Source organism: Petromyzon marinus, unplaced genomic scaffold, assembly GCF_048934315.1.
Source record: "Petromyzon marinus isolate PM22_M1 ecotype Great Lakes invasive population unplaced genomic scaffold, UKy_Petmar_22M1.pri1.0 PM_G_Scaffold_66, whole genome shotgun sequence".
In the NCBI taxonomy this organism is placed as follows: Eukaryota; Metazoa; Chordata; class Hyperoartia; order Petromyzontiformes; family Petromyzontidae; genus Petromyzon; species Petromyzon marinus.
In genome coordinates, this window is record NW_027423020.1 from 868992 (window position 1) to 872500 (window position 3509).

The following is a 3509-nucleotide window of genomic DNA, read 5'->3' on the forward strand; positions in this document are numbered from 1 at the left end:
CTCGAACTGATGTAGTCCAAAAATAAAGAATTAAAATAACAAAGTCTAATCTATATAAGTGCTCTTGAATAAGCTTCGTGTAAAAAATAGCAATATAATAAAAATACCAAGTCTTCGTCTTGGAAAATAACAAAATCTAAAAGAAAGGTCTTCTTTATGGAAAATAGTAAAATAAGAATACCAAGACTTCACCTTGGAAAATAACAAAACCATCTTGAAAAAAGCTTATTTTTAATCTTCTTTGTAGGCAGAAAATAGTAAGGCGAAAATAAAGTCCCCTCTAAGCTCTAAAGTAACAAATACGACGTGTTAAAAAAAAAACTAACAATAAAAAAAAGAACCAAGACTTCGTCTTGGAAAATAACAATCTAAATTGTGGAAAATAGTAAAATGAAATAAAAACCGACTTCACCTTCGAAAATAACAAAATCAATCTAAAACAAATGACATCTTAAAACAAAACTATTATTTGTTTCGGAGGTTGTCTATGACTGTTCATAGACCGCATAATTTCCACAGAACATTCTCAGAATATCAAGAGAGAAAAGCAGCGTTCTGCGGGAAATCATCTTGGCCAGTGATGTCGTTCTGGGTTTGGTCAGGCCCAGGGAGGTAAGTACCTCGTTATTCTCAAGGGGCCACTTTCCTCTTGCCCCAACCGGGAATCCAAAGAATGTGACCTTGCTAGCGTTCGTCAGCACTTTGACTTGATCACCAAGAGGGGTATAGTACGAAACTTTGTGCGAGGCAGCATCTGACAAGGTATTCTTTGAAAGCTCAAAACGGACGGTGACATCGATCACAACCGCCTCCTCATCTTTTGCAAACACGAGGTCAGGCTTTCTCATCTCTCCCGTCTCGGATATGAACCGTGGCTCTTTGTATACAGACCAGCCCAATCTAGCCGCTTCGTCTGCCAGAATGTTACTGATCTTGTTGTGTCGCGCAATTCTTGATTTCTGTACTGCAGGACATTGACCGAGAATGTGCGAAAGGGACTCGAGTCTGGCAGAGCATTTCCTGCAGGAACGTAAGGCCCCATCTCTGCCTCTGTTCAAGCTTTCTCTTGTTGGGTAAATATTTGCCCTTAGTTGTAGTGCTGCAATAAAGAAGCATTGTTTAAAGCCGCACCATGGCCTCAACCAAGCATTACTGATTCTATCATGCGCAAAGTTTACAATGCCCCTTCCTTGAACCGGCTTTTCGCACCATCTCTGAAATTCATGCTCCCTCCAATCGCAGGGTCTCGGATATACAGGTTCTTTTGACACCGAGTCCCTGAGAACGAATGTTGGGATTGCATCACTGTCACCCCCTGCTCGTACCCACAAATTACGGTATTCTTCCTCCATACCATGCGAGGACACAATATTACGGGTGATAGCATCGGACGAGTTTGCTATACGTTGCAGCCTTCTAACTTGAACCGAAGGGATTGTTTTTTCCAGTTTCAAGATGGCAAGGCCTCCGTCTCGGGCTCTGGCATATAACAGTCCATCACAAGTTGAAGCGGGAAGGTGGAGCCATCCTTTTACCGCCTTTCTAATCTCTTGGTCCAACCCACGGAGAGTTGATTGCTTGCAGTCCGAGTGGTCTGCAGGATATAACAATCTGGGTAGGGCATAGGCATTGAGTAGTTCAACCTTCTGAGTTGGCTTCAGAGGCGCCTCATCGATTTTCGAGATCCATGTCTTTAGCTGACAATGTAGATCAGGCTGTATAGTGCCAGTCCAAGGGCCAATTTTCAGACCAAGGTATTTCGTTGATTCATCAGGTTGGATCATATGGACATCTTTATTTTTGATAGTCCATGGGTCGCAGTTGTTCACCGTATATGAATCTTTGGTTGGGCTTATCATGAAGCCCTGGCACTTTCTGGCCTGAACCTCCAATCCCGATAGCCCACAAAATGATTCCAAGATCGCTAGATTGGCGGCCATACCAACCCAAGATTCGCTCACCAACACCAAATCATCAGCAAACGCAAGAGCTGTCACGTGGTCGGTATCAATGGAGTACCCAACTCCGTGTGACTCTAGGGTGCATATCAAAGGGTCCATGGCAAGATTGAAGAGCAGGGGTGACATGGGGTCACCCTGTTTGACACCAACACGTATGCTAATTTCTCGAGTCGACTCGCCATTGCTTTTGAACGAGGTCGTACACCGATCGTAGGCGTTCTGGATGATGCCCACCACGTGTTCATCTACTTTCTTGTGCCTTAACACCCATAAAATATGAGCATGCGAAACCGAGTCAAAAGCTTTCGCTATGTCGATGAACATGACAGCCAACGGCCTGTGCAATTTCTTAGCGTGTCTCATAAGGTCCTGTAGCACCTTAAGATTTTCAGAGCAGCCAGATGCCGCTATAAAACCACGCTGCCTTGGGTTTAAGGGACAAGCACGAGCAAGACGTGCAGTCATTATTCTGGAAAATAATCTCAGAATCATTGAACCAATCGTTATTGGTCTCCAGTTCCCCAATTCTTTCAGCTTTTCATCGTCCATAACCTTAGGAATAAGAATCGTCCTATTCTTTTTCAACTCTTTGGGAATAATTCCTGTAATCATCCATGCATTAAATAGGGCTGTCAGTGTCCGACCCTCGGGGTCGGCAGCACAGATTGCAGCCCTTGTTAGGCCATCTGGCCCAGCTGCTGACGTTGGTTTAATGGCCCGTATGGCAGTCTGAACTTCCTCCACCGAAATTAGGGGCTCAAAGTATTCGTTATTTGCAACACCTGATGACTTAAATTGGCCCAGGCCATTGAATGGCAACACCTTCTCCCATTTTTCGCAGTAAAAACGATATACATCTGCGTTCGGGATTCGGCATTCATGACGTTCAGTGCCATCCAGGACTAAGGACGCAAGAAGAGAGCGGTTCTTAAAGAAGAGCTTCTGGTGCTTCATGAAGCTTCCTCGTTTTTCCGCTCTCTTCTTCATCCAAGATCGTGTGGGTAATATCCTGGGTTTAATAATGTCGTTCTCGGGTTTTGAACGTTTGCCTTTGTTTTTCACCAATCTCATCGGACAAAGCATCAATGCTGTGGCAGTTTCTACGAGGGCATCATGTTGGCCCTCGCCGTTAAGCCAAGCCTTTATTGCCTCCATTGCAGGCTTTTCCAGGGTCCCAGAATTCTCATTCGTAAGCCGCTCAGCTGCTTGAGCGAGTATGGATGAAGTCCCCGTTGTTACATTTGGTGGGGGAGACAATGTCTCAAGAGGCCTAGAAGAAAAATGTAAGCTGTCTGACATGGGGGCCCCTGTCTTTTTACTTAGGTCCCGTCTCTTGTCAGAGACTTGCTTGTTGGTCTTAGTCCCAAGCGCTTCAGCAATGATCTTATTGATATTCTTTTTCCCCTGAAACTGCAACTCTAGAAGGGCCAGCTGTTCTACTTCCTTCAAAGACCAGCAGCTACGGTGTACCCCTCTCTGCGAGGTACCCTTTATACCATCTTTAATCCTTTCCTCATTACGGGTGACTGGGTGAGCATGCCTCTTGTG